The 26176-nt window shown below is 47.4% G+C and overlaps 1 protein-coding gene across 3 annotated transcripts in view; it reads right to left on the minus strand.

The window, feature by feature from the left end:
* The window catches only part of PRICKLE2 (prickle planar cell polarity protein 2), a 319261-nt gene that overhangs the window by 115032 nt on the left and 178053 nt on the right, over positions 1-26176 (minus strand). The window contains exon 1 of one of the 3 annotated variants that reach the window (XM_070390928.1): positions 2218-3066. The exons of the other annotated variants lie outside the window; for them this stretch is intronic. The gene's annotated coding sequence lies outside the window, so the exon portion shown is untranslated. Of the gene's footprint in view, positions 1-2217; positions 3067-26176 lie in introns of those variants that run through there. 3 annotated transcript variants of the gene reach the window in all.

Below are 26176 nucleotides of genomic sequence, written 5' to 3' on the forward strand. Positions count from 1 at the left end.
AGCCAACCAGCAGGTGCAGCGCATATTCAAAGGCCTCCCTGGATGGAGAAGAACATGCTAAGTGCCTACACTGCAAAGGAAGGACAGAACCGCCTCTCACATGCAAAGTTGGAACAGAAGGGAAATGCAAACAGAAATCCAGAAATGCCTTGATTTGGATCCTTGAGCTTTCGACGTGTGACTTGTCAGCTGCCCAGACAGGAGGGCTTCCTTAAGGGTGCCTGAGTTAAATGCTTTTCGTTTTACCATCCGGTCACTTTTGATTCTGCAAAATACCGTTAGCCCTGAATAACAGGCTTTTTTCTATCAATCAACAGGGTGCAAAGCTCCCTTGAGTGGGAATGGACATGACAGTGACTGGAGATGGCACCTTCTTTGCTAACAATACCTTTTTGCAGACAAATGGATGTGAACATAGCGCCTTTTCAGTGGACTATTTTGTTTTTAGTAACAGTGAGCATTATCATAATGCTAAAAAGGTAACAATGACAACAATAATAGCTAACGTTCACTGAGCATTTACTATGTGGCTTGCACTGTACTAGGCGCTTTTCCTATGTCACCTCACTCAATCCTTATACCTATCGCCCTGCCTAGAGGTTCCATTGCTCTCTGATCATACAGACAGGAATTTGTGCTCAGATATGAAACTCTCAGTGTCTTTAGTGCTTTCTGCATCCATTCTGAGCGCTTAAAACCATCACCCCCTCCTGCTAACCTCTAAGTTCCCTTCCCAATCCCTAAGCTTCCATCTATGCGTCTTCCTCTATTTCTACTCACCCACTTGCCACCCCCCCCGCCCCCGGCCCTGCCACACACACACTGCATGGTGAACCTTTACAACCCTGCCATTTAAAACTATGCTATTTTACAATTTCTGGCTGCCCCACAACTATTTACAGACAACAATGTTTAATGGATCCAATGTGTTTTAATTTTCACATAAAAAAAAGAATTCCTGGGGGGGTGGGGGACGGGGAGGAAATGTTTGCTAGAAAGGCAAAATCTTTACAAGCAGTCAAGGAGGGATTAAAATCCAAATTTTCAAAATACGGCAATTCCGTCAAAGTTGTGACTTCCTCTGGAGCCCATGGGAACACTCATCTTGACCCCTCAGTGTCAGCCATCAGCAGCCAGGGGGCCCCGAGGCAGCAGGAGCAGAGCAGCCGGGGCGGCCTCGGAGGAGGTCGGGCTGCTTCATTTACTGCAGGTCTCACTGAGATGGTTTAAAACACTCTCTGGGAAAAGATGTTCAAGGAAAAGATGTCCAAGCCAAGCAAACTGCAGCCTGGTACACGGCAGCTCTGGTACACGGCAGTCCGTGTCTGTGTGTGCACGGCACGCTGGAGCCCTCCCCGGCTGGGGTCATGGATGCACTGACTCGAGGCAGAACTCTCGCTGGGGAAACAGTCCGTGTGCCTAGGTTCCCCAAGAGCCACGCTCGGCCGGGTGGATGGCATCGCATCTGGCACAGACCACTTACCGGCGTGATTTGGCCCAGCCTAGATTATTTACGGTTCATAAAAGTCCTGCTGGACCTGAGCATATTCTAAGGCCCCAAAACAATCATGGGATTAAACACCTGTATTCATCGCAAGGCCTCCTTGGTAGCTTAGTGATGCCGTGATTGGTTTTCAGGAAACCAAGAGAGCGGAGACCTCACTCCTGCGAGAAACCCAGTGTGGAGAACACACTGAGTCATGTGTCTCGCCGGGCTGTGCAGTCATGTTCTGGAGCTATGTCACCATTCTCATCTGAACGCTCCGGCTAAAATTAACCCCAAACAGCTGGAGCGTCATGGCTTTACCTGGTCTCAGCCAAGTCCTCGTTCCCCGGCTCCTCGGATGGCTGCTGACTTCGGAGCTGAAATGACTACAGTGCACTGTCCCAGGTGTTCGGTTTTTTAAGCCCTCTCCCCGTCTATTATTATCTTTATTATTTTTAGAAAGACAACTGCACTTCTGTTAGAGAGATGCTGCTTTAACGCAATGGGACTCAGCCCTATAGCTGTGACATGTCACTTTACAACTGAGCTTTCTACTGAGCACAGGAAAGGCAAAATGTGCCGAGCACGGGGCCACTCAACATGCCACCTCGCTAAGATAATGGAGGCCTCATGTCCTCCCCCAGTACCAAGCCTCCAGACCTAGCGCTCTCATCCTCGTCAGAAAACACACTGCTGTGTAATGTGTGATTTAGAGCAAATTCCTTACTTACCTCCAAGGAAGACGAAATGCCCGCTCTCGGGAGCTTCCGCCAGACCCTCTGAGCTTGTCAATTGCCCCAGTTCACTTTCGCCCCGAGCCTGGCTTCCAGGAATGCAAGCAGGACCGCAGGCAGCCAACGCATCTTCTTCTAGAAACCCTTCTGCAAATCTGGACCCTTCCTGGAGCCGGCAGCGGGCAGGAGCGAGCTGCTCGGCATCTCAGCACCCACTCGCAGCAAACAGCACCGCTGCCCCGATCCTGCTGGGGCGCCGCCAGGCAGGGGCGAGTGTGACTTCTCCCCTCCCCACCGCCTCCCGGAGAACCTCGCTGCCGTCAGTCCTGCAGGAAGTCTCAGACCCCAGCCCGCGCGTCACCAGCTGATCCTGAGCCAGCCCCGGGCACCCAGTCAGCTGGTCGCAGAGCTCAGGACGCGGAACCAGGAAATGTGCTTTTCGGCCAAAAAATAATAACCGGCGGCGGCGGAGCTGCTGGGGGTGCCGGCGAAGTCGCTGTTGCAGTGCTCGCATCCTCCGCATGCTAATGAGGCCGTGACGTCAGCAAGCCAGTCCCGGCATCTGGACATCCTGTCCCCGCTGCCCAGCGCTGAGATTTATTTACATGTAAATTAGCCCTGCCTTCAAATCAATAATCTCCAAGCCAGGGAGACAGAAGAAAGCCCTGCTGGACGCAGAGGCCCTGGATGTGCATCCTCCAATGGCGTACAAAAGTGTCCATACAAGAAGGGAGGCTTTAAAGATACGCGTCTGTTTTTTCTTTTTCTTTTGAAAGTGGGGCTCTGATCTGCAGGCTATCAGATCTGGGCAGTTATCACCCCGAGCGCCTGCTTCGGATTATGCGCTGCACCAAGCCAGGAGTGAACGCAGCCCCCCGCCCCGCCCGCCCCCCCGCCCCGCCCGACTCCCCCCCCCTTCTGCCCCCGCCCCCCCCCCCCCCCCCCCCCCCCCCCCCCCGCCAAAGCTGTTAAGCCTTCAAATGCCTCTACTTTCTTTTCTCTTCAACTTTCACTTCAGGGTGTTGGTTAGCTTGAGAGGATGCTGCATTCCCGAAATAAAACGCTTTGGGCTACTTCCCTCATCCTGCTTGGGTGGTGAATTAGTCACCCCCTCTCCCCACCCCTGACCCCAGCTCGGAGTGAGCATGGGAGATGACAAAGCATACATCTGCCTGGGCATTTGAGGACATTTAGAGCCTCACCCAGCACTGCTTCCTTCTCTCCACTTTACAGATTTGGAAGCTGAGGCTTTGCGTGGAGAAGGGCCTTTTCCGAGGTCTCACTGGGATTTCAGCAAGGATGGGCTAGAACCCACAATTCCTGGACTTCCGGCTGGAGCTTTGTTCCTTGTTAAACACCTTTGTGTCTCCCATCTCCATTTCTCTGCACCAACAGAGCGGCCTATCCGAGCAATCACGGAGAAAGAACTCCACAGAGTTAGGCAGCCGTGGGTTCAAATCTTGGTTTAGTTTTTTGCTAGTAATGTGACCTCAGAAAAGTAAGTTTGGGGGTCTTCAATCTCTTTCTCTGTACCATCCTTCATTCAATAAATACTTTCTGGGCACCTACTCTGTGCTATGCACAGTGTTTGCTCTCCCGGAGCTCATGTTTTAGTGAAATGCAGTGAAAACACTGGAGGGAACTGTGGTGAGGATGGACACGAAGTCACATAACACATAAGTCATTTTTGACATTATGAACGAATCCAGAAATACTGACCAAGGCTTTCCTTCCACTAGGATGGCCACTGTTTCTACCCTCTAAGTATTGCCACGGTTACCTTTCATAGTTTAAAATCAATTGTTCTTTCAATGCTGCCGACGCGGTACCCTGGGCCAGGTGAGAGGCCAGCACAAGCCAATAGTCTGGGCCTTGTGCTTGTGATAAGCAGGTGGCGGTGGGTTCCTTAGGGGAAGGGAGGAGGGCTGGGGGGCGGGAGGGAGGTGTGTTCCACTAGGCACACAGCGGCCCTGAGGAGGAAGCGGCCAGCGCAGGAGCCGACACTCCTCCACCTGAATGAGGCGCTGGGCCGTGCTCAGCCCTTCCAGCTGGAGCTCCCGAAGCTGCACATGAATTTTTTGTTGGATGTGGGGAAGTTAAACGATCTTTTGTTAGAGGTAATTGTGTTAATAATGCTTAATTACTTCTTTCAGATGCTTCTCTCCAGTTCACAGACCTTTCTCGGTTAAAAATCACAGGACCTGGAATAACTTTTCACCAACAGAAACAGAATGCAATTGAAGGAGTAAAACTCGGCCTTAAGTCTCCGTCACACAGACCAGAGCATGTGGGGAAGCGGACAGTGCCCCCAGGCCTCAATGCACGTCAAGAAGTAGAACACCAAACGCAACAATGTGAAGCCACCAGTGGCCGAGGGGAAGCAGTGACATCTGACCCTGGTGTGGCCATGGACAGATCACCTCAACTTTCTATGCTCCAGTTTCTCCATCTGCGCCCACTGCCCTCTGACCTCCTGATGATCAGCGTGATCATAGAAGAATTATGAGCAGCGATTCACAATGATTGACAGTGAAGCAATAAAGAGGAAAGCTGGCACACAAAGTGACCGATTAATCTTCATCTGGAACAGATAGGACACATGACTCTCAACTTCATAAGAGGTGACGCTATGACATGGGATCTGCGGATTGCCTGCGGACAGACCCCAGCTCGGACACTTGCTAACTCCATGATCTGGTTCTCTTCGGCAAAAGCAGGAACAACAGTGCGTACCCTTGCAGGGCTGTTTGAGGATCAAATGAGAATGAATGTGAAGCACTTCGCATAAGCGGGGCACACAGCAGACATTCAATAGAGGTGGTGGAAGTGACGGTGCTTTCCTGGGAACTTTTGGCACTAACCAGCTAAGTCACTAGACAGTGCAAAAGAAGGAAGGAAGTGGGTACCTGAAGACTGCAGAATCACCCCCATTCCCAGGGCACAGCTCGAAAGCCCACCTAATGTGGGCAAGCTGCTGCCGGCTCTTCCTACGGGAAACATCACAACCACTTGGACTGCCCTGAAACGGGAAAGCAGCAGCGAGAATGACCAAGGGCACCGGGCCTCCTGCTCTGCAGCTGCACTGCGGACAGGAGGGCTATGTCTGGGAAGCGTGGGTGCCTCGTCCACTCGCCCATGTTTCCATTCGTGAACTCCAAAGATCTGTCAGTGACTGTGTCAGGCCTGGTGGACATCACGGTGACTGACACAAAGATGGGCCCTGCCTTAACAGAGCTTGGGAATGGGAGGGGAAGACAATTCAGCAAGCAACTAGAGGAGAGAGCGACTTGTGTTATGATAGAGCCGGTGCAGGGTTCTCAAAGGTCTAATTACAGGCAGGAGGGGGATGGCACAAAGCAAGCTGCTGAAGGCCTCCTGAGGGCCTGCTCTCTGTGACCGCCCTTGGGGGTGGGGGTTGGGTGGCCTGGGGATCCGAGCATCATCCTCGAAGATCACTGAACTAATACAAGCCATGGATCGATAATTCCTGGTGGTAATTATTTTCATCCTGGAGACCATTCAGGATGGATTTTTGGAAAATATGCTGTCAGGTATCAGACAAGGTGAGGCAATACCTACTTTGGAAATTTCAGAGATCTTAAACAGGGACAAAACTCACACTGTTTTTACAAAAAACAGATGAGCTTCCACATTCGTGACAGCAAACTTCTGGGGTAGAGGGTGGGGGAGAACAGGCAATACACAGGAGACACTTGGCATTGCATGGGCATCTGCGGCATGCAGGACACTTTGTTGGGAGACAAGGATGCAACTGCCAACCTGCAGAACTTTCTATTTAAATGGGATAATAAGGTGTTGGCATAAATGACCATAACTACTTACACTATTTAGGAACAGGGACAAGGAGGACAAGACTGATTGTGGTTGAGGTGATCAGAAGTCAAGAAAAGTCTAATTTGAGTCAGGTGGACGGCCAAAAATAATTTATTTTCATATGAGAAAATATCCAGAAATGATCCAGAAACCATAAGTGAAAAGACTACCAAAATAGCCAAGGTCAAACTGCAGTTGCTAGAGAGGGCTTTGCACGCAGGAGGAAGAACATGAATATGAAAAACAGCGTTCCCACAAATGCAGAATGAAAGGACTCGTCTGCATGGGCACCGCGCCAGCGTGACATGGGCAGGTCATGACTAAGCACCGCTCCACACGTGCGGGAAAATCAAATCATCTCTCCCGCCTCGCCGGCATTAGTCAAAATCTTGTTAGAGGATTAAGGGGACAGGACTGATCACTGCTGGTTACTTCACAGAAGACAAGGATGTGTGACGACCAGGACTGTGGCTTTCAATGAGGACAGGCATGGGAACAATTTAAAAACAAAAAGTGTTTATTGATTTCAGAGAGAGGAAGGGAGAGGCAGAGAGAGAGAAAAACATCGATTAGCTGCCCCCTGCACACCCCCTATTGGGAATCGAGCCTGCAACCTGGGCATGTACCCTGCCCGGGGATCAAACCTTTTGGTGCATGGGATGACACTCAACCACTGAACCACACCCTCTAGGCTGGCATGGAACAATTTTTAATCTCTATTTCCATAGCTTTAAAATAAAAAGGAATTGATTTTAAATGAACTACAGAGGGATTTCCTAGACCCTTTGGAAGACGTTTGAATACTGAGATGATAGGACTGGCCTGGGTCACTCAGAGCCATGGTAATGTCTTGGTCATATAAACACTTTAAAAAGATAAAGATAGCCCCAGCCAGTTTTCTCAGTGGTTAGAGAGTAGGACAGCAGACTGAAGGGTTTGGGGTTCGATTCCAGTCAAGGGCATGTACCTCTGTTGCAGGCTCGATCCCTGGCCCTGGTTGGGGCACCTGTCGGAGGCAACCAATCGATATGTCTCTCTCACATTGGTGTTTCTCTCTCTCTGTCTCTCCCGCTCCCTTTGAGTTTAAAAAATCAATGCAAAAAATATCCTTGGGTGAGGATTAACAGGAAATAAATAAGAAGATAAAGACAGCACTAGTCCTAGCTGGTTCAGATCAGTACCTTCTGATCCTGCTATTGTAAAATACTAATTCCTATGAGGGATATTACCAAAGTCTCAAGTCACACATCTAATAAAAGTCATAAATTCACTCGTTTATTTTATTAAAAAAAGTATGTGTTATTGTGTGTGTATTATAATGACATATAATTTTAAAGAACCATATTGTCTCTATATATAATGAGACACAGAGAGAAAATGGTTCTTAAAAATTATACACACACACACAAATATATATTGGTTGGCAAAAGTAGTTTTACAGTTGTGAGTATGTGAAGTACAAAGTTTATTCTTGTATTATTATTTATTAATTAATGCAGAAATTCCATACAAATTATATATATATATATATATATATATATATATATATACACACACACACAGAGAGAGAGAGCGAGAGAGAGAGAGAAAGAAAGAGAGAGAGGTTATATAGTTTTAACTAACCGACTCAAGTGTGGTTCTCAGACATCTAAATTTCAAAACCCAGTAAAAGTTTTTAAATGAGGGAGAGGAGGCCGACAAAGAATTGTTAAGTAAGTTGGGCTAGGCTAGGCTATTATGCAGTAACAAATAATCATAGATCTCAGGGACCTAACACAAGAAAAATTGATTTCTCACTCATACAAACTTGGCTGGAGGTCAGTGGCTCTTCTGGCACCTCCATTCCAAGCAGTGACTCAGGGACCTAGCCCGCTCCTTTCTTATGTGTCTGTGATCTTAACACATAATCCCCAGGCTACGGCAACAGAAGAAGAGAAAACTGGAGTTTTTAGGTGTTTCACCTTGAAGGTGAATGATATTACTTTGTTGGTCAAACTAGTCCCATGACCTCACCTACCTGCAAGGGGACAGGGAAGTATATGCCCAGGAAAAGGAGAAGAGCAAACTATGAGGAGCCTTGGTAATGTCTACAGCCGGCAATTTTTATATTTGTTACATACATTCATTTTTTTAAAAAATAGCACAATCAACTAAACCCTTCATATCTTAAAGCAAAGGGATGATTATCATCAAGGAAGTAAGGATAGTCCTAAATGAATACTGAAAGTCAAAATTGCATCTGTTTTGTCCTTAGAGGGAGAAACATTCCAGACTCTTAGCAACCTTTAAAATTAACAAACAACACCCACCCACATAACCATGCAGAAGATGAGACTGTGACGCTGCTGCATGAGGTGAGGTGAATAAGGCACCTCAGATGCGGAGCTGCCCGCCGAGGAAAGAAGTAAGAGCTTAGACGAGAGCCTCCTCAGTGGTTTCCAGCCGCTTTCCCAACTCAGATCTATAATAATCTGCCCCCAACACAAGCAGGGCCTTGCCAGAGGAGGAGCCCAACACAAGGACCTAAATTCAGATCTGGATCTACTATCTGCTAGCCTCATGGCCCTGGTAATAACGGCCACTCCCCTTTCCTGAGACTCCGGCTCTCCATCAAAAAATGAAGATGTCTGTCTACCCCAGGTGTGGGTGAGATCAGATGAGCTGAGTGATAGAAGTACAGTACCCAGCAGATCGTAGGTGTTACTGTTACTCCCCACTTGGTTTTCAAAGAGGGAGGAAGAAGGAGAGGTGCAACCAGAAATTTTCATGATAAACATAAGGCTGACCACCCCACCCCCCCAAACTCCCTCCAAGACCTCTTCTTTCTCTTCCATTTGTTTAAGATTCCATGAACAAAAATGCTTTTCAGGCCACGGGCACATTTCCATATCTTGTGAAAAATAATCTGGCATGCTTTAAATCCAGAAAAGAGGCCTTCCTTTTCTTTTTTCTACTATCTTAGGAATCAGCCACATTTCATGCATTTTAATTATTCTCGATCCCAATACCCAATCTAATGCACAAAATTTTAACACAGCCTGTTAGCCTCTCTTAATTACATTAATTTAAAGGAGAAATATGAACCAGCTAAACTGGGAAAATCAAAATGAAAGACTGCTGGAGATTTTGCTCCGTCCCTAGAAAAGATTAAAAGCTACAAGGATTTAAACATGCTTACCACTGCACATTTCCACGAAAATATTGTTGAAATTGACACAATGTGCAAGCAAACATTACTTTTGTTTGAGATAATGAAAGCTGCACTTATAACAGCTTTGGGGAACTACTAATTTTCATTAAACAGCTGAAGAAAACACTGCATTTTCTCTCTGGAAAGGACCAGAGAAAAAGCAGGCATCGCATAGGCATGCTCTGGTCTCCCAGCACTTCCTAATGCAGGCACGCCACCTCCTACACGCTCCTCTCGGGAGAGATGCTGACAAGGGGGAGATGCCCTGGAAAAAGACGAAAAAGCTCCCGGCCTCATAAAATCGCACACTGGCAGCAAATGCCTGTCTTGGGGAAATTATCCTGGAAGAAAAAATGTCACAGACTTACAAACTGACATACTGTTTTTCTCCAGGAATGGGAAGAACCTCTATCCTGGGTGTGTTGTACATTTCCTCTCCTTTAGGCCTCACAATCATCAGAACCCGTGGCTTTTATTACTCCGTACTGGACAGGTGAGGACACGGGTCACAGAGAATACAAGGCTGAGACTTGGTCCTGCCTCTGATTACAAAGTCCATATCTCTCCCTCTAATTCAAAGGTTCTCACTCAGCCTTTCAAAAACTAGGTGTGTCCCCATCGGGGTTCGGTGTGAGGAAATGACATCATTAAAAACAGAGAAAAATGCAGAAGGGTCCCTGGTCCCCCAATGAGATCAGTCCTTTGTACTAAACTCATGCTTCTGCTGTCTTCAGACATCTCGTCCTGTTTCATAGTTCTACAGCCTCGGTTAGCGGGTATGTGTCAATGACTATGCGGTTAACATCACTCTCTCGCGCTATGCTTTCTGAGAGCAGGACCTGTGCCTTTTTGGCTCACCATTCTATTCCAAGCACCCAGCACAGTGCCTGGAGACCTGACAGCGAATGAACATCTGTCGGATGAATAAAAAGTTTGACAATGAGCCCTAACCGGTTTGGCTCAGTGGATAGAGTGTTGGCCTGCGGACTCGAGGGTCCCAGGTTCGATTCAGGTCAAGGGCATGTACCTTGGTTGCGGGCACATTCCCAGTAGGGGGTGTGCAGGAGGCAGCTGATCGATGTTTCTCTCTCATTGATGTTTCTAACTCTCTATCCCTCTCCTTTCCTCTCTGTAAAAAATCAATAAAATATATTTTTTAAAAAAGTTTGACAATGATTTTTCTTATCTAGAAGTTAGAGGAAATTCAGAATTATTCCTGTAAGAACACGGCTCTGCTCATTTGTATTCCAACATGATTTGTGAGTAGGAAAGGGAAGGGTAGAGGGAACTTCTCTGAAATACTTTCCCAGCTTCCAGGAGGCGCTTTTGCTGGTTCACCCTCACCTCCCTGACAGCTATACTTGGGGCTCAGTCCTGGGACCTCTACTTTCCTCTCCATTCGCTTCTTTGATCTGGTCTAGGGTTTTAAATACACCTCTGTGCTGACGACTCCAGGCCGGACTTTTTCCATGAACTCAAGGCTTCCATATCTCCCTGCCTCTGTCATGTCTACATTTCGATGTCGAAAAGGCTTCTCAAATTTACTAAGTCCAGATCACACACCCGCTCCCTCTGCAGGGCTCACTCTTTCGGTTAATGGCAACTCCGTCTCTGCAGTGGTTAGGAACTAGCATCTTCAAGTCACTCTTTACTCTTTTCTTTCTCTGGCCCCCAATATCTAATCTCGGAGCTGGCAAACCACATCCCACTGGCCAAATCCGGTCTGCTTCGGGTTTTCGCAAATACAGCTTTGTTGGGGCACAATTGTGCCCATTCATCAAGCACTGTCTATATTTATGCTTCAAGAGCAGAGCTGAGTAGTTGCAACAGAGACTGCGTGGCCTGCGAAGCCTAACATATTATCTGACCATTAATACTGAACATTTTTTAACCTTGTTCAGTCCTGTTGGCTCTGCCCTCAAAATGTATGCAGAATCTGACATCTCCCACCACCTGCATTGTTCTCACCCTGCTCCAGGCCACCGCCACCTCTGCTGGGTGGCGATGACAGCCACGTCAGCTCGGCTCCACCTGGTAACTGCACCGAGTGGTTCTCTGAAAACCAACATGAGCGCCTGTCATGCTTCTGCTCCACGCCCCCCAGTGCTGCTCATTTCCGAGGAGGGCCGTTGAGATCTACGCCCCCGACACCTCCGCTGCTACTCTCTGCCCCGCTGGCCCTGGAACACTGGTCCCCAAACACACCAGGCACCTGCCTGCCTCCAGGTCTTTGCACTTCCCTTCCCTCTGAAATATTCCTCATGCAGATAGTAGCATAGCTTACTCTGTCACCTTTTCAAGTCTTCAAAATGTCACCTATAGCCTTCCTGCCTTGAGATTGTCCTTCCTTCCACCTTCCTAATATTGCCAAAATTGTCCCTACTATATTTTTCTCTTTAGAACTCCTTACATGTCATACAGTTCATCCAATTAAAGTATATGGCTAAATAGGTTTTAGTATGTTTATAGAGTTAGGCAATTATTATCACAACTAGAGGCCCAGTGCATGGGATTCATACACTGGTGTGTGTGTGTGTGTGTGTGTGTGTGTGTGTGTGTGGCCTGAGGGGATTGGCCCACTGTGGGAGCACTGCTCATCCCAGTCAGCCCAGCAACGCTCCCACTGTGGGAGCGCACTGATCACCAGGGGGCAGCTCCTGCATTGAGCGTCTTCCCCCTGGTGGTCAGTGCATGTCATAGCGACTCGTTGACCAGTTGTTCTGCTCGGTCAGCCTTTTGGTCGCTGGGCTTTTATTATATAGGATATCATTTTAGAACACTTTCACCAACCCCAAAGAAACCCCTTAGTAATCAATCCCCATTTGCCCCATTCCTTCCAGCCCTAGGCAAACACATATACTTTTTGTCTCTATAAATGTGCCCATTCACAACACTTCATGTAAATGGAGTCATATACTATGTGATTTTTTTTACAAATGGTTTCTTTCACTTCGTGTAATATTTTCAAGTTCATTCATGTTGCAGCTTATACAGTGCCATTCTTTTTCATTGCTGAATAATATTCCATTGTATCTATACTTGTTATTCATCCATTCATCAACTGATGGACATTTGGGTTCTTTCTACTTTTTGACTATCATTAATAATGCTGCCATGGACATTTGTGTACAAATTTTTGTGAGGATGAATGTCTTTATTTTTCTTGGATATAATGATAGGAATGGAATTGCTGGGTCATATGGAAACTCTGTTTAACATTTTAAGGAACTACCAAATTCTTTGTCAAGACCGAATAATCAGCTGTTATTCCTACCAGATTATATGTGATGACTTGTTCTCTCTTAGTGCTTTAAAGATTTTCTCTTTGTCTTTCAACATTTTGCCTGTGGTGTGTCTCAGTTTACTTACTTGGAATATAGACCAGTGGTCGGCAAACTGCGGCTCGCGAGCCACATGCGGCTCTTTGGCCCCTTGAGTGTGGCTCTTCCAGAAAATACAGACTTCTGCATGTGGGCCACGAAGTTTCAATCGCACTGTACGTGCGAGCCCGCACGTGGTATTTTGTGGAAGAGCCACACTCAAGGGGCCAAAGAGCCACATGTGGCTCGCCAGCTGCAGTTTGCCGACCACTGGTATAGACTAATATTTTTAATCAGACTTGGAAAGTTTCTATAATTATTTCTTCAGATACTTTTTTCTGCTCCTTTTTCTGTCTCTTCTCCTTTAGCTGGCCCCTTTATGCATATGTTGGTATGCTTAATGACACCCCACATTTCTCATTCTTTTTTCCTTTTTCTCCCCATTCTTCAGATTGCATAATTGATCTACCTTCACGATTGCAGATTCTTTCTCCATCCAGATGAAATCTATTGTTCAGATCCTCTAGTGAATTTTTCATTTCAGTTATTAAATTTTACTGCAAAAATTTCACTTTTAATAATTTTTAAAAAAATAATTTGTATCGATCTTCTCTATCTAATGAGATACTGTCATCATGCTTTCCTCAAATACTTTAGACAGTTTCTTACAGTGCTTTGAATGTATACTAGCTGCTTTGAAGTCTTTGGCAAATCTGACATGTAGGCACCCTCACAGGTCATTTCTTTTGTCTACTTTTCCCCCCGTGTGTGGATCACACTCCTTGTTTCTTTGCATGACTCAGGATAGTTTGTTGAAAACTGAACATTCTGGATAATGTATTACAGCATTAATTCTGAATACGGGCCCCCCCTCCCTTTCCTGGAACGCCCTGTTTGCTTGCTTGTTTAATAGATGGCTAGACAAGCTGAGTGCGGTCTGTTTGCCCAGCAGTGTGCAGCTCTGCGTGCTCCTCAGAGGGCAGGCACAGCTTCCCTGAGCACTCACTTGGCTGGTCTATCTTTATTGCTAACACCCAGAAGTTAGCCGCCACTAATTGCCAGCTGATTGCTCTATTGTTTCCAACAATAAATTACTCCACAGTCTGATCTGACTAAAGCAGGGCTCCTTTGCAGGGGCAGGGCGTTGCCGGTCTTTGAGGGGGCCCCTCCCTAGGTGAAACCATAGCCCTAGACCGAGAGCCAGGAGAGCAGGAGCCCCATCTTCCTGGCTGCATACTCCCAGAGTAGAGTTTCCATCACACCGATCTGTGTTGGAGGGACGGGGGAAGATGAGTGGTATGGCTCACATGCCACAGGCTCACTGTTACCAAGATTTAGTAGGTTTTCTTGAATAGATGTTTCCCCATTAGCTACATAACCTTGGGACAATTTTTAGAAACCCTAAATGTTTTTTTAAAAATAATTTCCAGCAGTCAAATGACTGTTTCCTCGTGAAAGGGTCTGCCGTGCCTCTCACACTGCCTTTTGGGAAGTTGATGCCCAGAGCATAGCTGTCTTAGGTCACTATCCATGTTACTTGTTTATGTTGCTAAATGGTCTGGCTCCCTGTGGAGCCCTAGGTTGTAAGCTCCATTTGGGGGAGGAGAGGACAGAATTTTTGTCAGTTTCAAAAAAAAAAAAAAAAAAATCCTCAAAGCCTTGAACAGTGTCTGCACATAGTAGGGCCTTAATAAATATGGGTTGAATGCGTGGACTGCTCATGACTCACAGCCTAGCTTATGTATGCCATGGCTGAGGAGCCACTCATGGTTGTGACAATTATTAATAACTCCAGTTCTATATTTCCATAGAACATTTTTTTGTTGTTGCAATTTCCTCAGAAACTGATCACAAGCCTGGGAGATTGTCATACCTGTGAATGTCATCAGGCAGCTGATAGATGCAGAAAAGAGAATGAAAAGTGTAGTTATGGCAGACATGTCCCTCAGCCTGCCATGCTGGATGCTGCCTCGGCTCCTTTTCATCTTAAATATTCTTTAACATGTATAAGTACCTTGCTTTGAAGGACATGCAATTTTCTGAGTCCTCCTATGATGGAACTAACCCTGGAATTGGAACCGGAAGTCTGTGTTTGATTCTGGGCTCTGGCTCATGCTATGTGCCACTGAGCAAGTTACTTAACCTCTCTGTTCTTCAGAAGCCCCCCTGAAAAATGTAAATAGTGGTGATAACTTTATGAGTTGAATCATCTTCACAAAGCATTCTGCACACAGTAACCACAGACCCGCTCATCCATCACACTGGGGTGACCTGTGCATCTAAGAAGAGGGGGCTATAAAAGAGTGTTTGTGTGATGTGTTTTGCAAAATTACCTCCTTAGAGCTACAGAACCGAGTCTTCCTGGCCACTGGGCTGAGGAAAAGCCCCCTTCATTCTGTGTCTGTCTTAGTCCCTCATTCTTCCCCTCAGGGCCTGTGTTCCAGCTCTTCAACCCCAGGCTAAGTCAGGCCCTGCAGGAGAACTGGGAATCCCGTCAAATACGCGTACCTTCCAAAGGCAGGACTTTCCGGGTAAGGCCGTCATTTTGAACACCACCTCCCAGCCACCAACTTGCTCAGCAGGGGACTAGGCCAAGGCAGGGTCCAAACTACAAAAACCAGGTATCAGAACTTGAAACTCCAGCCAAAAGGAGCAGCGAAGAGCTTTATTGATGCACCATAACGTGCTTCCCTTCAGAGAAGCCGGTCGCGTTGGGCCTCACATGTGGGAGTCTGAACCACCAAGAGCCAGTGTCAGGAGGAAAGAGGAAATCCCCAGCTGGCCAGGGACAGCTGGGTGGCAGGCGCTGTGTCAGTGGGACGTGTCCAAGTGTGAACCCTGACTCTGCCCCTTATTATGAGCTGTGGGAATTGGGACATCACTTTTCTTCTCGGAGCCTCACCTAACAGTGGACTTTCTGGACTTAATGAGATAATACAGGTAAAACGGCCAAGTACACAGCAGGTTCTTTAAAAGTGTGCACAGAAGGCCGGCCAGTGTGGCTCAGTGGTTGAGTGTCGACCCATGAACCATGGTTCCATTCCCGGCCAGGACACAGGGCTGCGGGCTCGATCCCCAGTCGGGGGCATGCAGGAGGCAGACAATCGATGTTGCTCTCTCATCATTGATATTTCTATCTCTCCCTCTCCCTTCCTGTCTCAGAAAGAAAAAGAAATACGTTAAAAAAATAAAAATAAAAATGTGTATAGAGTCTACATACCATCACTCACGCCTGGTGCAGTGAGGATGTCTGAAGCCCTCTGATGTGAGTGGCTGTCAGCACACACCCATCAGGCCTCACAGGATGCATTCTTCCTTGACCCTGGGGCCTGTGGAGCCCCTGACAGCCAGGGCGGGTTTCTGCTGCCTGATTTATTCTTCCTGCTCCCTGTGACGCCACAGCAAGCCGGAGCCCTGCTGATGCATCCGGGGTCACCAGGGGACAGGCCGGATGGATGTCAGAGCAGGCTGCCGTGGTGAATTATTTAGCACCCCTCCTCTGAGGTGGCAGCCCCTGACTCATCCAGCAGGAACCACATTTCTCTTCCCTTAAATGGCACGCACAGAGAGCCCTGCTGGGGCCGAGGCTGGCAGAGTCTTCGCTGCGCAACTCGTCACAGCTGGGCGGCTGTGGAAGGAAGGGCTATTAGGAGCCCAGCCAGAAAGGAGATACACAGAGGGGGTTCGGCTAGCTGGGATGAGGGAGCCCTATCACTTGGCAACCCGAAACGCCAGGAATGAAAGGGTTAGAGTCAGCTAGTGGCTGGAGTCAGCTGCCCAGGAAAAACCAGGATGCTTCTTCGGCAGCACCCAATCAGAGCCTCCAGGTGCCACCCACAGACACTGCAAAGGGGTCCTGTGGAGTCTCTAAGATGAATGCCTTCAGGAGCGCCGGGCCACAGGGGAACAGGTGGAGAGAAGGTTTATAAGCCAGATTTACAGGTGACAGTTACCACATACAGCATCTCCCACGACAACCCTTCAAGGTTACACCCACTGTCCTTACCATAGATAAGAAAACTGAGGCTCAGAGACATCAAAATAGCTTTGAACTGCAAGCATTCCTCTAATTTCAGAACGTACTTCTTTTTTCTTCTATTTATAACTGTCTTACATTTTTATTTAGCTCGCTGAATCTGTTCTTCCCATTCCATCCTGGTTTGGGTTAATCTTGATATAAGATTTCTTGGTTTGGGCCAGTTATGTGTGGAGGTAATCATACCCCTCCCCCCCCGCCCCCCCCCAAGAGACTGGTAGGCAAGGGAAACAGCTGGGAGGATCCGGTACTCCAGGACTACTGGGTGGGGGAATACAGACTATTTACAGATCGCCAGAGCCCCCGGCAGCCCATGCAGTTGGTTGTGGATGGATCCCAAGATATGTTCTGTAAACTGAGGAAACACAGCAACCCTGAAGGACTGAGGACCCAGAATCCTTCACGGCCCTGTGGGGGGCTGTGCAGTGCCTCAGCGAGTCTGCCCTAGGGTTTCCACAGAATTCATTCCTCTCTCTGGGCCAACTGTGCCGCCCTCTTGATAGAACAGGTGCTCTGACACCTCCCGAACAGCATGGCGTGTCTGAGTCCCTGGTTCCCAAAGTGTGACCCTGACCGGCAGCATCAGCTCCACCAGGGAACTTGCTGAAGGCACAGGTTCTCAGGCCCCACCAGAGCCCCTGAGTCTGGAGGTGGAGCCGGCTCAACCCACTTTCCCAGGCCGCGGAGGGATTCCGCATCAGGTTCAAGCTTGAGACCCCGTCCTCTCCTTCCACTGCTATTGAGTGCCCAAGAGAAGCAGACGAGTGAGCAGTGGCATGAGGCTGGACGGCCTCTGAGGGGTCTAGCTGGGAAGTGGACTTCACCCATGTGTGTCCATCGGGCCTAAAAGGAAGGGAACTGTGTAAAGGGCCCAGTGGGATATGTGTGAGCCCCGCAGGCCATGTGGTCACTCCATCCCAATTATTCAACTCCCTGCTGTAGCCTGAAGACTGTCAGTCTATAAACAAATGGGAGTGGCTCTATTGCAATAAAACTTTATCAGAGCAGGCACTGGGCGAAGAGACCTGCAGGTTGGAGTTTGCCAACCACAACAGCTTCTCTTGAAAAATAAAACAACAAAAAAAGGCAGGAGATCTGGCCTCTCTGAGTTCAAGTTCCCAAGAGGCAGCAATCAGCTGGAGTCGATGTCCCCTCTGTTCGCTGAGGACACTAGTTTTCCAGTCTCACCAACCTATTCTCTCTCTTATCCCAGGCAGGGAGCCAGCCCACATTAATTATACTGCCCATTCATCTACTTATGTTGACATAACTGTGATTTGTATATAGACATGTGTGTGTATATACCTGTGTGTGTGTGTGTGTGTGTTTTCACACTCACCAGCTTTCAGTACTTTATATGATGGAGACACCTGAATGATCTCTAAACAGTTTTGATAGCACAATAGTTTGAAGCCTGGTTTACAATTCCAGGCCGGGGCTCCAGCCCTTGATCTGTACCTGATGCTGCAGCTTGATTAAGAGGGTGACCCTCAGAGGCTCTGTGTCCGAGTGCAGAAACCACGCCTGCCTCCCCTCCTCCCAGGCCTGCTGGGAGAGCAAGCCAGTAGCGTGGCCCGGAAAGGAGCACAAAGCGGCCTGTCAGCAGCCCAAGGTCTACCTTCAGGCTGGCTGAGCAGGGGAGAGGTATTTTCTCCTACCTCAGGTATCTCAATTCAAGACGGATAATGTTCCACAGCACTGGCCCTCTTATCGCCAACCCACACCCGGGAGCGCAGAGAATCCCTCCGGTACAGATAGCAGAAGGGTCCTAGGGAAAGCTCAGAGTGCCAGGTGTGACTTCCAATAATCTCTCCTCTTTTCTGAAGCAGCTTAAGGGATCAGAGGTCTCATCTGGAGCCTTCCACCTGCAGTCAGTTTTCTTTCCTCTCCTTCCCACACCCCCACTGACCCAAATAAATAAATAATGTGCTCACAGGTAATGATCTTTCCTTGCAGAGGGAAAGGGCATATGTAATGTCCCTCTCAGCAGTCTAGCTGGAACCTTGCACTGTAATCCAAGCTGCATGAACCTCACACAGCATTTGCAACTACACACTTTTCAGGGGGAGGGGGGCTTTTCATGAAGGAAGTTCCTCCCCTTTCCTCTCCCCCTTCCTTCAACTTTCCCCACCCTGTCCACCCAAGGAAAGGTCTCTTGAAAGAAAATACATACATCTTCAGCTTATCTGGGTGGCATGGTTCACAAAGAATCTCAAAGATTCTCTGATTGGTTGCACAAGTTAATTTTCCACTTACAGGATAGAGCAACAATTTATTCTACAACCAAACTAGCCAACCCTGAGAGTCCACTGCAGCGGATGCCTTGGCTACGGGCCAAGATTCCTGGATTCTTTTGCTTCTACCACCACCGCCTTCACTTGCACGGCCACCAATACTTTACAGCTACCCCTCTTTGGTGCATTTCACCGACACCATCCTCTGTGTTTAAGTTTACAAATGACAGTCCATGGCTCCTGCCAGCTAACAGGGGAGCCAAGAGCATACCTGGCCATCTGAAGAGGAGCACAGGCTGACTGAGATGTGTATAAAAGGAAAGGGAGGCCATGGAGAGAGACGGCTGTAAAGATTAACTGAGCGCTTACTATGCCCCAGTCATCCCAACATAAAGAATGATTATCTCCATTTGAAGGATGAGAAACAGGAGGCTTCTGAGTGTAAGTGATGGCCCTAAGAAAACCAGAAAGTAACAGAACAGGGGTTTGAATTTAGGTCTGTCTCCAACCAAAGCCCACAGATCTTAATTGCAGTGGTGTACTGAGCGGGTTGCACTGTGATGCACACATGTACACGACTCGAAAGACAGGGATGTCCTCCCTGAGGACGGGCACTTTTTATTGACCTTCTGTGGACAGTGGTGAAGAGGGCGTTTTGAGGCTGCGTCTAGAGCAGGATTTCTTGACCTTGACAATCAGTATAAAGCATTGGTGCCAGGTGATTCTTTGTTGTGGGGTCTAGGCCACCTGTTGCACACTGTTTATTCGCATCCCTGGCTTCTTTCCATCACATGCCAGTTGTACCCCCTCCCTAGCTGTGACAACTAAAAATGTCTCCAGAATTGCCAAATGTACCACAGGGGACAAAATCACCCCCACTGAGAAGCAATGGCCTAGAAGTAGCTGAGAAAGTCTAGGTGAACAGCACCAATCTGGCATTAAACAAACCCGAGTCAGAACTTCAGCCCTGCCACTACTAGCCTGTGGCCTGGGATGAATTATTCAACCGCTTTGAGCCTTTCAGTGTCAACTGGGCCAGATAACGCTATTCTGCAGATGAAAGGGAAAATGCAGATGCCGTCTTTAGGAGTGCCTGACACAGTAATAGCACAAAAGTGTCAGTTATTGTGATTATGGAAAACAGAATTGGAAGGTGTCAAATTTAATCACTTTATCACATAGATGAGTAGGCTGTGGCTCAGAAATGGGAGGTATTAATTCTAATTAGGACCTTGTCGAATTCTCCAATAAATACACATCTTTGGTGACTGCTCCCAACGCCCTTGATCATTTCCGCTCTATAAAAAAGGTCTCTCTGAGCTTCCTGGTGTGTTATTTCTCTACTACCCATGTTCCTTCCTCTCATCATTGTTAGTGTTCCAATTTGTGGCAGTCAAATTATGCAATGGGACAAGGTGAGTCTTTTCAGGAAGTACCTAGCATCCTTTTGATGGAGCAATGAATCAACGGAAAAACAAGAGAAAGGCAGTCTTAACCTGTGAGGAATCAGTATGGCTTACAAGGACCTTTCCAGCATTGCAGAAGTTACAGCATTTTGACCTTGATATTCTACTGAAATCAACTCTGGTCATGGAATAGCTCATGCTGTTTGATTTTTATCAGTGAAAATGTTTGTGTCACCACTTGGTAACCACAGCTAGTAACCCTGGGTTCTCAGTTCATGTGAAAAAATACCATCTCAATATGCAATTTGTATATTTATTTGGGCCTTCTTATTTAAAGGGAGCTAATGAGATGAGCTAGCTGGTGGAGGGAATCATGTAGTGAATGATGCAGTAATTAGTTTCTCACTTGAAAATGTTAGGGGTAACTATCAAGTCATATTTAGGGGATCTCTTCCTCTCTTCCTCTCTTCCTCTCTTCCTGGCTGGAGTTGACATTCAGTTACCCTGGGCTTAGTGAACATGGCGCGCGCATGCTCACGTGCATGTGTGTGTGTGTGTGTGTGTGTGTGTGTGTGAAAGAGAGATGATGGCTATATATGTCTTCAACAAACCATACATTAGCATGATCTTGGCCTCATTTGGTCACCAGATATAGGAAGACTAAGACACAATTTTTGACTCAGGTGGATCACAGCTTAAAATAGAAGGATATACACAATTGCATACATAATACACATACATGATTACATTGAGGGTGTTAGTAGACCTAGATAGTTCTCAACCACTATGTCATAGCATCCAAGTTTACCCTGAATCCTTCGAAACTGGACAGTCAAACTTTGATCAGTGTGTGTAAATTATTTTTGTAATCAAAGATGTCACTATAATATCAATATCCTGCCTAATTAGGTTATTTAGCCACTTCATGTCAACAGGGTGAATTATTAGTAATAAGAGGTAAGAAGCATAGGACAATTTCAAGCCAATATTTCTCAGAGAAAAACTGTGTTCACTGTACAGGTAACACTGGATTTTTTTTCCAATTTTCCAAAGCTTACTTTAAAAAAGGTTCAATTCTAATCTTCTAAAATGTCCTTCCATAAATTCTAGTATTTTCAAGTGTTCCACAATAGAAAAGGTTGGACAGGTAGATGAGGAAGGTCAGAAAGCCACCTTTCGGGGGGATACTGGGTTTCTCAATCTGGGGGAAATCATGGATTAGAAGTTCGTGTAGTCAAGGCTACATACATGTGACCCTCACCTCCCACTAACATGTTCCACCTCTGGAGCATCTGGAGTCTTCAGAAACCCACACCCTTCACGTTAGCTGCTGCTTCTATTTGGAGTCAGAGGCCATACTTATAACAGAAGATCTTAAAGAAAAGGGAGGACCTTGCAGGGGAAAGAGGTGTTCCTCAGACTTAGAAGGATGCACTGAGCGATTCCGTGGTTTCCAACTGTGATATTACTGTCCTGCCAGGGGGTCATCACCCAAGTCTAGAGAGGCGTGGGGAGTTCCTCTTCCACTGCCAACCCGTGCTTGCTGAGAGTTTCCAGCCCAGGGTAACTGGCAGCTGAGCGTTCCCCAGCCGAAGACCCTGTGGTCAGAAAGCCAAGTTTGGCCTCAGAGCACTCGGGTGTAAAAGGAAGCAGGCTGAAAGGACTACGTGTCTGGATCAGCGCGTCCTCTCCATTTTGCCAATATCCCAGGCAGTTCTGTAAAGATGAGGTTCTCTCTTTTAAAGTGACAGTTCACAGAGACTTTTCCTATTAGTTTGGTCTCTCCAGAATATCATTAAAAAACAAATCCCTCCTGTATGCACCCCTTTTAGTTGTCATTTTAAAAGTTGGTGGCACTATTAAAACAGAACTCTGAAGCCGGAGAAGACTTAGTGCTGGTCTCAGGTAACCTTGACCCAGCCCACAGCCACACCCCCCACCTCTAACATCGGGATGAACTCTCTTTCCTCCCTTTTGGATCTTCGAGTCTCTCCACTTTGCGACGCTTGTGGTCTGGGTTCAGTTGTAACAGTGGTTCCAAAACAGTGGTTCTCAACCTTGGCTGCACATTAGAATCACCTGGGAATCGTTTTTAAAATCCTGATTTCTGGGCCTCATCCTCCGGAAATTCTGTTTCTTTGTTATGGGGTGGGGCCACAACATTAGTAACAAAGAAACAGAATTTCCGGAGGATGAGGCCCAGAAATCAGGATTTTAAAAACGATTCCCAGGTGATTCTAATGTGCAGCCCAGCTTGAGAACCACTGTTCTAAAAACTCAAGGTGCAGCAGAACCACCTGGAAGCCTTGTTCGACAGCTTGCTGGCCCCACCCCAGAGTTTCTGCTTGCCCGTGGGTCTGAGGTGGGTGGGGCCTGGGGATGTGCTTCTCTAACAGGGTCCCAGGTGATGGTGAGGCTGATGCTGCTCATGGACCACTCGGAGGACAACTAAATCCGAAGCTGCCACGGGAGAGTGAAGACACTCCCAGAGAGCGCAGTCCAGCTCCAGCCAAAGGTTTCACTCTCTCAGGCTGTGGCCCTGCCTCCATTTCAGTCAAGGTCCTGGTAGAAGGAGACCCAGAAAGTTCTCAGGTCTCCCTGAGCTGTCCTGCCCTAACCAGCGAGGGATCGCCAAGAAGAAGGGGCGTGGCCTACCCACATGGCTGAGCAATACTTACTCACGGGAAGGTCCTCCTAGGTCTATCTGGAGTCCATTCTGTGAGGATCGCATTTGGCATCGCATATCTGAACATCTCATTTTGTGAAAACACAACAGGTCTTGTGACTTGTCCACAGTCACAGGGCCAGCGGGCTGCACGTCGGACCTCGGCTTCTGGACTGGTCAGTTCCCAGGACAGAGCCCTTCCAGCAGCCAGGCTCCCCATCGGATGAGACATTTCCATGATCTATAGCACATTTTTTTTCTGATTTGAACAGATAGCTCCTAAAATATCATTTAATAATTGCAGCTATTCCTATGCATGCATTTCAGTGTGCACAGAAGATACAATGAGGTGGTGTTTTTTTCCGTGGCACCATCCTATTTATATTACCTGGGCCCGTATTTATAGGCTACACATTCCCTTTAAGCATTCTGATTTTAAAAGAGTAACGTTCCAAAATGACTATTATCCTCAGGGAATAAAGACGTTTTATTTTTGCAGTCTTTTTGTCTTGCATCATGTATAGCCTCCTGTTTCTTACCGAATCAGGCTTTAATTGTAGGTGGATTCTTTTGATTCATTGTTTTAGTTATGCAAAATTTTGCAGCAGTTCGGAGCAAAGCAAAAAGTCTTTCCCCTTACTTAATAAGACACCACTTTGAAAGGAGAGTGCAGATTAAGTCCTGGGATGGGTGACTTACATTGTGACCTACAGGACTTAAATCTGACATAGGCTACAATGTATGTTCTCCCTCTGAAGTCTCTTCAGCCTTGTGCTGAGATGTAGAGACTTCTCGTCAGATAGGCCTACTGGTGCGAGACACCACTGAGCTGACAACGTAAATTGATTCTTAATGAAGACAATTAATTTAATTAGGAGTTACAGCACGGAATTCCATTTTCAAATAGGCCTAAAGTGGCTGTGTAAAATCATTTTGAGACCGAAGTGACTGTGAGTGTGCACTGGCTTTCACCAGCCTGTCACCAACTGAGGAACCAGCCACTCATTCCTTAGACGGGTCAGGAAAACTGACAGCCTTCCGTGGGCTGTACACCCCGAGCCACAGAACTGCAACTCAACCATCCGCTGTAGAACTTACGTAACTGAAACTTTACTCACTGAAAGTTTTTGCAACAGAAAGCTGAGCACATAATACTTCGTTTTTAAAAAGGCAGCCCACCATCTCACCAGATGAAAATTGAAATGCACATTAAAAATAATTCACTGAACATCAGTTAATTTCGTGAGTCATTCCCATTAAGCTCTTGCTAATGATCTGTCTTGGCAGAACACTGTTTCACCTAACTCCTCTTCAATCTTCTGTATTCATTTCAAGCGAAGCATTTAACAATGGGCAAATGGCAAAAAATTCGGCAAAAATCCTCACAAAACTTGCCAGTCAACCTCAAAGGGAACTTGCCTTCCTTCCCCGTTAAGTTCCCAACCAGGAAGGGCAGGGAGAAGGTAATTAATATGCACCAGGCAGATGGCTGCCGGGACCCCACCCAGTAAGGTGCAGGCGAATAATTAATGTCAGTCACATAAACAGCGAAAGGTCACCGTCTTGAGCTATCAGACAGGTGGGGACCTGAACCACACAGACCATCACCATTCCCATCCAAGGAGCCAGAGATGCAGCCAGAGACCAGGCCAGCTGGAAAATCTTGTCCCTTCATTTATAATGTGTCACCTCTTCTTAAAAAACATGACCCCTCCCACGATTCCATTATGCAAAATGAGGCAAATCTTTGATCCTGATGGACTCTGCCAGAGAACAGAATTAAACAATTACAGTGCCCTCCATAGAAGCCAGAACATGCTACCTTGCTAATAACAGAATTTCAGTGAAGCTGAAAAATAAGTTGAGAATTTAACTCTTAAGGGAAATTCCTTTTGAATCCTCACCCAGCCGCAATTTAAGGCTATGATTAAAAATAAATTCCCCCTATTTACAAATATATTAAATATTTCCTCAATATGATTTACTATCTCGAAAACTCTGACAATCTTTCTCCTTTCATAAAGTAAAATAAATACATTAACAATCCAAGGAAAAAACAGTAGCTGCACTAACGGTAGTGACAGTCTTGTCACCTGGAGGCTCAGCGAGGAAGATTATTACTCGCCAATAAACCCCACAGCGTGCTGCGCGGTGAACCCTATAGTGTGCTGTGCGCCACTGCACAGTATACCCCACAGCTGCACAGTCCATGCCAGGAAGACGACCCAGCCCTCTTCCTGGAGCCCAACAGCTCATCCATTCTGTTCCATTCTAGAACATTCTGCTGTGGAGGTCTGAATCCCTCCCACCTTTTGGGGGTACTTTTCTGCTTGCTGGCATGTAATACAAGTATGTTCACCCACACTGTACATCCAGCGGATGCTCCTGGAGGGCAGAGGCTGTTGGGGGAACACCAATGTGAAGCGAAGTGCCCTGCACACAACAGGTTGTTTACTAGGATGCGTGACTCGTGTAGCTTATCTATACTAATCCTATCTAATAAAAGACAAAAAGGGTAATTGGCCGTACCTTCGATACGCTTCCCATTGGCTAATCAGGGCGATATGCAAATTAACCGCCAACAAAGATGGCGGCCAGAAGCCATACAGCTGAAGCGAGCAGGAGGCTTGCTTGCTCCAGTGATGGAGGAAGCCAAGGTTCCCCGCCTGCCGCGGCCTGGCTCTGAGCTCTGAAAGCAACAAAGTTTCAATTATAGAAGCTAAACAAACCCCAGATACCTGCTTTCAGCAGGCCGTGGCCTCAGAGCTGGAGCAAGCAGGAGCCAGCTCTCAGCTCCAGTGACAGTAACAAAGTTTCAATTATAGAGGTAAATAAATCCCAGAATAAAAAAGAAAAAAGAAAAAAAGGAGAGGCTGGGAGCTTCAGTCGCCCGCCAGCCTGAAAACGGCCCTCAATCCCTCACCCAGACTGGCCAGGCACCCCAGTGGGGACCTCCACCCTACAGGGGGTGTGGCCAGCCTGAAAACAGCCATCAGCCCCTCATCCAGGCTGGCCAGGCACCCCAGTGGGGACTCCCACCCTGAAGGGGGTGTGACCAGCTGCAAATAGCCATCAGCCCCTCACCCAGGCTGGCCAGGCACCCCAGTGGGGACCCCCACCCTGAAGGGGGTGTGACCAGCTGCAAACAGCCATCAGCCCCTCGCCCGGGCTGGCCCTGCCCCCCAGTGGGGACCCCCACCCCGATCCAGGGCCCCCTTCAGGGCAGGCCAGCCGGCCCCCACCTATGCACCAGGCCTCTATCCTATATAAT

The sequence above is a fragment of the Myotis yumanensis genome, unplaced genomic scaffold (genome assembly GCF_028538775.1).
Source record: "Myotis yumanensis isolate MYYU_CA2020_CCGP unplaced genomic scaffold, mMyoYum1.0.hap1 SCAF_14, whole genome shotgun sequence".
Taxonomy (NCBI): Eukaryota; Metazoa; Chordata; class Mammalia; order Chiroptera; family Vespertilionidae; genus Myotis; species Myotis yumanensis.